This window comes from Adiantum capillus-veneris, chromosome 27 (genome assembly GCF_014529385.1).
Source record: "Adiantum capillus-veneris isolate H3 chromosome 27, ASM1452938v2, whole genome shotgun sequence".
Taxonomy (NCBI): domain Eukaryota; kingdom Viridiplantae; phylum Streptophyta; class Polypodiopsida; order Polypodiales; family Pteridaceae; genus Adiantum; species Adiantum capillus-veneris.
In genome coordinates, this window is record NC_140957.1 from 21057656 (window position 1) to 21068692 (window position 11037).

Here is an 11037-nt window from a genome sequence, read left to right on the forward strand (position 1 = left end):
GGAGATGTTGAGGATGTGGGCATGTATTGCTGGAAGGACTGTTGTTGTTAGAGTTGTTTTGCCTACTATAGAACAAGCTCATTAAGATATAAAGGATGTGTAGGGCTCATGCATTGTTTGCATTGTCTGGGAAGTGCACCATTACTCCTCACATTTGTTCAACGAAATCTGCAAAACAGGCTTGGGATATTCTGGCTGGTCTTTATGCAAGCCACAATGAGGCTAAAATTGCATTGCTGCGTAAAGAGCTGGAATCGAAGATTATGCATGAGGAATATGATATGGACACTTTCCTTGCTGGTGTCAAGGATATCAATGAGAAACTTATTTCTGCAGGTGAAGTCATTTCAAACAGTTCCCTTATGCAGGATGTTCTTGATGCCTTGCCATATTCTTACTATTATGAGCACATATAGAGCTAGAAGAGAGCAAGAGGAGGTGCTCACAATGTACAAGAATTTGGACGTGATGATAAGCTTAATATTGATTACAAGACTTAATACTTTTTTAAGAGATCTAGATACAAGAATTGGATTACATGACTTGAGTACAAGACAAGGCTTGATTGCAAGGACAAGACTTGAACATAAGAACTAGAAGAGGGATTTCTTCATAGGAGCCTCACTAATGGTGTTGGAAAGACTGAGGGGCTTGTGGCCCAAGACCCCTATTTATACTAGTGCTTGAGGACATTACTTGAGGAGGTTAGAACTTTCTTAGTTCTTCTTGAGGAGGTTAGAATCTTCTAGAACCTTCGTGATCCTTCTAGTTCTTCTAGAAACTTTTGGATCCTTCTTCAACTTTCTATAGCTATCCAAAAACTTCTAGATTTCTTCAGAATCTTCTCCAAGCTTCTAGAAACTTCTAGAATCTCCTTGATACTTTTAGAACCTTCTACAATCTTCTAGATCCTTCTAGATTCTTCTAGAGCCTTCTAGTAATGATGTAGGTGATGACACAGGTGATGATGCAGGCAACGACTAACTCTCAAGCATCCATGACATTACCCCCTCCTCTAGCGACGAGTTCCACGAGAAGCGGTGGTGTTCCTTGACTGGGGCTTCCATGGATGCTGTTGATGGAACTCTTGGACTTTGAGAGATGCATGCTGAAGATTGTGTGCTGGTTCCCAGGTTCATTCACTGACATCATAGCCTTTCCAATGCACCAAGTACTATAACTTGCCATGCAAAAATCAAGAATTTAGGACTTTCTCAACCTCATATTCATCATGTCCTTGAATCTCAACCGGAGGTGGTGGTTGTAGGGCTCTTCCTGGGATCTTAGATGTGTGACAAGGTTCTAGGACTGAGACATGAAAGACCGGATGGATTTTCATGGATGAGGGTAACTGGAGTTGATAGGTGACTGGATTGACTTGATGAAAAATTTTAAATGGGCCAAGCCTTTGATAATCGAGCTTTTGACAGGGACGAGATGAACGCAGATCATGCCGAAGGAGCCACACTTTATCCCCTTCTTTGTATTTTGGATGCTGCATGCAATGTAGATGTGCACTTTCCTTATACTTGGATTGAGCTTCTTTGATATGAATTGTATGTTCTTTGTGAATTGCAGATAATTATTGTGTAAGATGAATAGTAGCTGGATTCTTGACTTGATGGTGCCTGTAGATATCCTGTTTGGGATGGTGGCCATAATTAGCAAAGAATGGAGTGTGACGGGTGGAGTCATGAAAACTATTATTATAGGAGAATTCTGCTTCTAGCGGTAGGAGCTCGACCCAATTATCCTGGTGATAATTGATAGTACAACGGAGATACTATTCCAAAACTTGATTTACTCTCTCTATTTGCCCATCACTTTGTGGGTGATTGGCTGAGGAGAGGTTGATTTGTACTTCGAGTAGCTTAAATAAGATTTTCCAAAAGCTAGAGAAGAATTGTGGGCCTCGATCAGAAACCATGTCATCTGGTAATTCGTGATAACGATAGATATGTTGTAGAAAGAGTTTGGCTGTACCTTCATCGGTGATGGTTTTAGTGGTTGGAATGAAGTGTGCCATTTTTGTAAACCGATCGACGACTACTAAAATGGAGTCAAATCCTTGTGACAAGGGTAGCTCTGCAATGAAATCCATGGAGATGGATGACCATGGTTTGCTTGGAATGGGCAAGGGATGGAGTAACCCACGAGGACAATGAAGAGGGGCCTTTGATCTATTGCAAGTGTCACAAGTGCCTACATACTCCTTGAAAAGCTTCCACATTTGAGGCCATCAAAAGTCACGGGAGAGAAGCTCAATTGTCTTATTAACCCCAAAATGCCCTGCTGATGGAAGATCATGCCTTTGCTAAATTACCTCCAAGCGTGTTGGTTTTGGAGGAATATAGAGAAGACCCTTATAGTAAATTACTCCATCAATTTCTTAAAAGTCCTCATTAACCCCTTGTCCTTGTAGTTGTTGTCTAATATTATGAGCAAGTGGGTATTTGGAAATTTGTATCTTCACCTTAGAAAGAAAAGTAGAATCTTAAGGAGCTTGGGTCATGGTGGCGTTTAGCTTAAGATGCTCAGGTTTCAAAATCACTAACTCTTGCTGATCAAATGCTATGTCACCTTCTCTAGGTGCAAGGTAGGATCTTCTTGATAAGGCATCTAGCTTACCTTGTTGACAGCCATGCCTATAAGAGATAAGAAAATCAAACATTGATAGGATACCACTCCACCTGGCTTGGCGACGATTCAAGATGTGGGATGCCATGAAGTATTCCAAATTTTTGTGATATGTATAGACAATGATCTTATGAGGAGCTCCTTCAAGTAGGTGGCTCCAAGTGTCAAAGGAGTCGATGATTGCTAAGAGATCTTTGTCATGGATTCATAATTGATTTCTGCAGAAGCTGAGAACTTACGGGAATGAAAAGCCACTGGATGTACTCGAACATCCTCTCCTACTTGGGATAGAATAGCACCAAGGGGAAAATCTGAAGCGTCTGTTTCTAGGATGAAAGGCTTTGTAGGATCTACGTGAATTAGAATGGGTGCGGTCGTGAAAGCTTGCTTGAGAGTCTGAAAAGCTTTTGCGGCCTTTGAGTCTCAAAACAAACTTATTAAGGCATGTCAACCTTGTGAGTGCTATAACCACCTTGAAGTATCCCTGTATAAAGATACGATAGAAATTTGCAAATTCGAGGAAACATTGAACATCTCTTACCAAGGTGGGTGTCTCCCAATCAAGGATGGTTTGAACCTTCTTTGGATCCATGGAAATTCCCTTTTTAGAGATACCATAACCAAGAAATTCCACCTTAGATTGATGAAAAGAGCACTTCTCCAACTTTGCATATAACCCTGATGCACAAAGCTTTTCAAGCACTAATCGTACATGGTGCTGATGCTCTTCTTGATCCTTGGAAAATATCAAGATATCATCCAAGTATATTACCACAAAATAATCCAAATACTCCCAAAAGATGTCGTTCATTGAATGCTGAAAAACTGATGGGGCATTTGTGAGATCAAATCAGATGACAATATATTCAAAGTGGACATACCTTGTGCGAAAGGCTGTCTTCCATTCATCACCTTCTTTGATTCTGACTAGGTTGTAAGCATCACAAAGGTCTATTTTTGTAAATATGATTGCCTTTCCAAGGCGCTCAAGAAGCTCTGGGATCAAGGGAAGGGGATAGCAATTCTTGATGGTGATCTTGTTCAGGTCCCTTTAATCCACGCTCATCCAGAGATTTCCGTCCTTCTTTTTTACAAAGAGTATTGGAGCTCCTGCTGGGGACTTTGAATGTCGTATGAGCCCCTTAGCAAGATTCTCATCAATATTTTTTTGTAATTCTACCAATTCATCTTGAGATAGCTTGTATATTGGGCCAAAAGGGGGTTGGGTTCCCTCCTGAAGCTCTATAACACAATCATAGGGTCGATGCTCCGGTAAGAGGTCTGCATTCTTCTTCTCAAGAACATCATTGTAATCTTGATATTGATGTGGGAATGCCTCCATGGTTTTTGTTGTCGACGTGTCGGTTGGTGTTGCAAATTTCAAGAAAGTTTGATACTTTTTGGCTGCACGCATGAAGACCTTGGCTCCAAGATATATAGGCTTATTATGTCTTCCCTTCTTCTTTTGGACTTTTTGTGGTTCAATTCTCCAAGCCCTCCAATCGATAGTAGAATTATGTAATTCAAGCCACGATAGCCCAATAAAAATTAGATTGTTTGGGCTTTGTATAATATTGAACGCTATTGTTGAAACATGCTCCTTCAATGTTACTTCTATGGGGCGAGCTTCATACCTGACATACCCTGAAGCGAGGGGACGACCATCAATGACTTCTACAATTGATAGATTAGACTTCTCCACAAGTGTTATGCCTTGTTCTTTTGCAAATTCTTTGTCCATGAAGGACGTCGTTGCACCTGAGTCTAGTAATTCTTCACAATCCATGTGCCTACCCGGCATATGGATCTTGACTGGTAGCATAAAACTTGAGGTGGAATCAGTGGGAAGAAAGAGACCTTCTTTTGCTTGTCTTTTGTCCAACCAGTCGGTCTCTATTGAGATTGGACGTCCATATTTTCCAAACACATTGAGGCCATTGCACCATGAACCTCCATCCTTCTCTTCCTTGGACACTGTTGAGCAATGTGACCCTGCTCTCCGCAATACATACATAAGCCATTAATGCATCACCTTTGCTTCTCTTGGGCTGAGAGAGGTTAAAACCATGCTGAATTAGTTTGCATGGGCTCAATGCTTGATTCACGGCCCTGTTGAGGCGTGTAGCCATTATGTGTCACTTCTGTTTGGAATTGCAATGGTGCCCCAAGATGCCTCTCTTGTTGTCTCTCAAGTAGTTGATTATCACATTCTATTGCTTGAGAGATGAACTCGTTTAGTCTGTGAACCTTTGACATAGTCAATAAAAGATCTTTTATGTCATCCTTTAATCCCCACTGAAATTGGATAATGAAATATTCCTCATGCCAAGTTAAATCACGAGTGAGCTATTGAAATTTGGATGCAGGTCTTTATCCTTGGCGAACATTTCTAAGTTTGGTTTTAGTAGCCCTTGCTCTATCAGTATCCCCAAAGGTTGCAAAGAACTTCCACACAAAAGCTTCAAAGTCATGAAGGAGAGGAGATTCCTTTTAAAGTAAGGGAGCAAACCAAGAGAGAGCCGTACCCAAGAGGAGGGTGCCAATAAGGCCTACTTGAGAGGCATCATCTGGATAACGCTCTTGTTGCATTTGAATGAAGAGGCGCACATGTTGGAGAAAACCTCTAACTTTGATCTAATCCCATCAAATTTTTCAAGCATGCTGACCTTCGGTTCCTTCTTATGTTGTTGAGAATAGCTAGATCTTGCAGCTTGTGCTTGATGTTTGCTTGTTTCTTGAAGCTCTTGAATTTGACGTTGAAGATATTGCAACGCCGGTTCCAAGATAGGGGTTGCCCAGATTGAAGTTGAGCATTACTCTCGCGAAGTTCTTGTAGCTGAGCTTGGATGCTTTGCAATGCATTGATAACACCTTCCATCATAGGCTCCATGATGGCTTGAGAAGATTAAGAGATGGTAGTCTTGCCAAACTATTATGAGCACGTATAGAGCTAGAAGAGAGCAAGAGGATATGCTCACAATGTACAAGAACTTGGAATTGATGATAAGCTTAATATTGATTACAAGACTTAATACTTTATTAAGAGAGCTAGATACAAGACTTGGATTACATGACTTGAGTACAAGACAAGGCTTGATTGCAAGGACAAGACTTGAACATAAGAACTAGAAGAGGGATTTCTTCATAGGAGCCTCACAACTGGTGTAGCCAAGACTGAGGGGCTTGTGGCCCAAGACCCCTATTTATACTAGTGCTTGAGGAGGTTAGAACTTTCTAGGTTCTTCTTGAGGAGGTTAGAATATTTTAGAACCTTCTTGATCCTTCTAGTTCTTCTAGAACCTTTTGGGTCCTTCTTCAACTTTCTAGAGCTTTCCAGAAACTTCTAGACTCTTTCAGAATCTTCTCCAAGATTCTAGAAACTTCCTGATCCTTCTAGTCCTTCTAGAACCTTCTAGATCCTTCTTCAAATTTCTAGAGCTTTCCAAAAACTTCTAGATTCTTCTGGAATCTTCTCCAAGCTTCTAGAATCTCCTTGATACTTTTAGAACCTTCTAGAATCTTCTAGATCCTTCTAGTGATGATGTAGGCGATGACAATGGCGATGATGCAGGCAACGACTGACTCTCAATATCCATGACATTTACCAGACTTTTGCTGGTACTTGGAGACTTATGACCCAAGGAAATCCTGAAGTTGTCAAGTTTGATGCATTATGCACATTGCTCTTGCAAGAGTCACTTTCCAGAAAAAACAAGATTAGACAACGTGCAAGTGAACAGGTGATTTTCCACTTGCAGAAGAACCATAAGAAGTGACTGCATTGTTGTTACCACCCTTTCTTTGAGAAGCAATAAAAGACTTCCTAATGCGTCTCCTAATAGAAATTCATCTGGAAATTTTGGTGATAAGGGAAAAGATGCGTTGCCATTATTGTAAAGCTACTCATCACAAGCAGTGTCCTAAGTTGAAGGCCAAAGAGGCAAAGAAGAAAGAGGGTGGTTCCACTGCAAATGCTGGTTCCACTACAAATGCAGCTATTGTTGAGTCTTTTGTGAAAGGAGATTGTGATGGTGATGTTGATGTAGAATGGCTTTTAGTGTAGAGTGTACCTATTATCCTACTATCCATGATGCATGCATGTTAGTTGCTGCAAATTCACATGTGTGGTATTTTGATAGTGGTGCTACAAAGCACATTACCTCACATCGTGATTTGTTCACCTCTCTTGATTTTGTCCCTCATGGGAATTCAGTCACTTGTGCCAACAATGACTCTTATCCGGTTCAGGGAGTTGGAAAGATTGTGCTTACTGTTGCAAATGGCAGTTCTTGGACTTGTAGTCAAGTTTGTGGATGACAGATGTACAGTCCATGATCTCAGTTTTGGTGATGAAGTTGTTGCATCTGGCATATTATATCGTGGGCTGTATAAGATCACTTTGTATGACAACTGTGCGTAGAATTTTGCAAATGCAATTGTGAATTCTAAGGCTATTTTAGATGCAAAACTTTGGCATGCACATTTTGGGAATTTGAATATTACCACTTTGCTGCGTTTGCAAAAATCTGATATGGTTGCTTCTTTGCCGCCTCTTGAAGCACCTGTCAAACATGTTTGTGAAGGCTGTATTTTGGGTAAAATGGAGCGTTCTAAGTTTCCAAAGGATGGTTCAGCTAGGGCATAATGATGTTTGTGGACCCATGCAAACTCCATCCTTGGGAAATTATCTTTACTTCAAGACTTTCATTAATGATTACTCCAGGCATGCATGGGTATTTCCACTTAAAGCAAAGTCGGAAGTTTTTATGTGCTTCAAACAATTTTTGGCAATGGCTGAAGATGTCTCAAAATGTACTATGGGCACCCTCTGTTCCGATCGAGGGGGGGAGTATATGTCTCATGAATTTAATGCATTTATGGCTAGTCATGGGATAAAACACCAATGTACAGTGCCTTATACACCTCAACAAAATGGTGTTGATGAGAGGAAAATAGGTCACTTATAGAAATGGCACGATGTATGGTCAAAAGTCAAGCTTTGCCGCATTCTTTTTGGCTTGAGGCCATCATGTGTGCCACTTATGTACTAAACAGGTGTCCTACGAAAGCTTTGCAGTCTATTACTCCATATGAAGAATGGCATGATAGAAGGCCTTCTATTAAACACATGCGTGTTTTTGCCTGTTTGGCATATGCTTTGGTGCCACAAACATGGCGTAGAAAATTGGATGATAAGGCTGTCAAATGTACTTTTTTTGGTTATAGTGCTGAAATCAAAGGTCACAAGTTGTATCATCCATAAACAAAGCGCATTCTGGTTTCACGGGATGTTGTGTTTGTGGAAGATTCTATTCAGCCATTGCTATCATGTACTAGAGACAATAGTGTAAGCTCACAAGACATTTATGACACTTTGTTGCCTCTTTTCAATGGTGGAAGTACAAATGTAAATTCCAATGAGGTGAATGTACATCCTATGGGGGTTTCTAAAAATGTTACAGATCAACCTATTACTGATGCAGATGTACATGATGTACTTGATGAGATAAGGGCTAAAAATGAGCAGGCTAGAGGTATGCCAAAATGGTTGGTGCATACATTGGGTGATAGTAAATTAGATGCACCTTTGTCTAGTCGTATTCGTTCAGGCTCTCACCATGCATCTTATGCATCATATTGTTATGCTTTGTTTGTGTCTAGCTTACATGATGTTGAGGAACCTCTGTCTTTTGATGAAGCACAAAATTCAAAAAATTAGATGGCTGCCACGCAATCAGAATATGATGCAGTTATAGAAAATGACACATGGATGTTATGTGATTTACCTCCTGGAAAAATGAAGCAATCTCCTCATTCTTGGTATGAGAAGGCTGACACTCATTTGTTCAAACGAGGCTTTTGTAACAGTCCAACAAAAATCACATTGTATGTAAAGCATGAGGGTGATGTACTTCTCATCATGGTTCTTTATGTAGATGATTTGCTAACCACTGGTCCAACTGAGAGACATATTGCTGAATTTAAGGTTGATTTGAATGCTACTTTCAAGATGAAAGATTTGGGGTTGTTGCATCATTACTTGGGTATACAGTTTAAGCAATGTGATGGTGGTATTGCCTTGTGTCAAAAAAGTCACATAGAAACATTGCTATGTAAGTTTGGACTTGATGATTGCAAACCTATTGCCACTCCCATGGAACCAGGTTTGAAATTGAGTCTTCATGATGCTGGTGATCTTGCAGATGTCACTCTTTACCAAACTGCTGTTGGATGCCTCATTTATGTATGCAACACAAGGCCGGATATTCAGTTTGCAGTCTCACAGGTTAGCAGATTTATGCATAGCCCAGGGTATAAGCATTGGTAGGCGATCAAGAGGATATTTTGCTACTTGAGTGGCACTTTACATCTTGGCTTGTTTTATCCCAAGGGGGGATCATTGCCGCCAGACTTACATGCTTTTTTGGACTCAGATTAGGCTGGTTGTTTTGACACATGAGAGTCCACAAGTAGTTTTTGTTTCATTGCTTTGCAGTTCATGTATATCATGGTTGAGCAGAGGCAACCTACTGTGGCCACTTTGAGTTGTGAGGCTGAGTACATGGCAGTCTTCATTGCTACAATTGAGTGTGTATGGCTCAAACGCCTTATGGATGATTTAGGTGTTGGACATGACACTGCCAACACTATCTACATTGACAGTCAGAGCACACTGGCAGTTGCGAGGAACCTAGTTTTTCATGCTCGCACAAAGCACCTTGAGGTGCATTACCATTATGTCAAGGAGAGGCTCTCAGCGTAGGAGAGATCAGCTTGGATTATGTGCCAACACAGGACAACCTTGCAGATCTTTTCATAAAGGCATTGTCTCGTAAGAAGTTCAAATATTTTCGAAAAGCTTTGGGCTTACTCCCCTTTGTGGACTAATCATGTCCTCTAGGCACGGCACTTCCCTTTACTCATGTGTCAGCTCTTGTTCATCACATCACTCCAGGGGGGATTTGTTACCATATACATGTGGTAGTGATGTGTGTGAACACACTAGGACCGACGAGGAATTTTTCCCCTATTTAGGAGGTTTTTTCCCCTGTGCATTATTGTATATACTCTTATCATTCTAGGGCTATCTATCTTTTCATTGCACAAAAAGTAATACACTCTCTGTTGTGTGCCTTGAGCTTCCTTTGTCTTCTCCAAGTTGTGTGTGTTTTCCTGCAACCCTAATTCCAACAAACTTTGCCTTTAGGGATTTGACTTCCTTGGTAGTTGCCATTGGATCTTGAGATGTGGAGGGGGGTGTGGGTACTTCTTGAGGTGTCAAGAGGGTCGAGAGTGTGTGCTTCATGATATCATAAGACTCACATAATTTGAAATATTTCCTTTACTCTCCCTCCAAAGCTTCTTTCAATGATTTCTATTGCACTTGCATCTCCAGATTAGCTTTGATTTGTTTCTCCAAATCACTAAAGATACTAGCCACATCCTATTTTTCCTTTGCTAGAGTAGCTTGGAGTTGCTCTTTGTCTTCTTCTTGTAGGCAATCAATTTGCTGGGGGAGCTGCTAATCTCTTTGATGGATGCATTAGCTTCAACGTTGGCATCCTTTGCATCCAGCTTTTTCAAATCTGAAACCTCTCTTTGGCATTTGAATTGCAATCTGCTAATTTCAAGATGATCCTATAGATCAAACTCTGAAAGGAGCTTGTTTGCTACCTCATGTAAAGTGTGATCTTTGTCCTAGATTACAAGAGTATGAGTCAAGAAGAGGATAGGTGGAATTATCACTCGTACAGTGGTGCAAGGCTATAGAGATACTTAAATCTCATTTCATGAATGAATAAACACAAGTCTATTTTGCATTACATCTCCCTTCTTTGTGGTGAGCTTGTGATGGCTTAGCAAATATTCAGATCATGTTTATGAGTCCAAGTTAATTGATCTTGGAACCTAATTCTCTTGAGTGATAATCTAGCCATCACACACTCACTTGTGTGCATGATGTTTCTCTTTCATCCACCCTAGCTAGCAAGATCCCATTCCTATCAAGTGGTATCGGAGCCATAGGTATGCTAGATAGGTTTGCTATTATTCATTTGCATGTTTGTACAATTAGCATTCTCAATCATCATTAGCTAGATCCATTAGGCTTTCTCTTCTATTGAATATTGCATACCTAATTAGTACTCCATTGGCTAGCATGAGCATGTTCTTGAGTTAAAGACTCTTGGGCCACTATTCACTGGATAATTGGAAGCTGAATTAGCATTAGAATTCATTAATTTTCCATTAGGAACTTGCATTTTCATTCAATAGCTACTTCTCCATTTAGAAAAATTGGCATTTGCAATTGGTGTGTGTGCGTAGCCCGTCTTAAGAGCTTCCCATAAAGACAATCCATGCTCAAATCGCCCTTCATTTGCACAATTTAGAGCTTGATCG

The 11037-nt window shown here is 40.5% G+C and overlaps 1 pseudogene; it reads right to left on the reverse strand.

Annotated features, from left to right (window-relative positions):
* Positions 1 to 1015: 1015 nt before the first annotated feature.
* On the reverse strand, positions 1016 to 5527 carry LOC147421606 (uncharacterized; annotated as a pseudogene).
* Between the last annotated feature and the right edge of the window lie 5510 nt (positions 5528 to 11037).